The following is a 205-nucleotide window of genomic DNA, read 5'->3' as shown; positions in this document are numbered from 1 at the left end:
ACGCCCCGACCCCTCTCCCTTCCCCTCCCCCTCCCCCAGGCCGGATGGCCGCGCCGCCGCGCCGCCGGGTGGGCCAGCGCTCCAGCCCAGATGTGCGAGGCCGGGGCGGGGCCGGCAGCGCGGGCCTCCGCCGAGGGGCCCCGCCCGGCTCCAGTCCACAGCCCCTCCCCGCGCCCCTCCTGCGCCTCCCACTTCGCAGCCACCC

This window comes from Oryx dammah, unplaced genomic scaffold, assembly GCF_014754425.2.
Source record: "Oryx dammah isolate SB20612 unplaced genomic scaffold, SCBI_Odam_1.1 HiC_scaffold_10, whole genome shotgun sequence".
Taxonomy (NCBI): domain Eukaryota; kingdom Metazoa; phylum Chordata; class Mammalia; order Artiodactyla; family Bovidae; genus Oryx; species Oryx dammah.
This window is presented reverse-complemented; position numbering follows the sequence as displayed.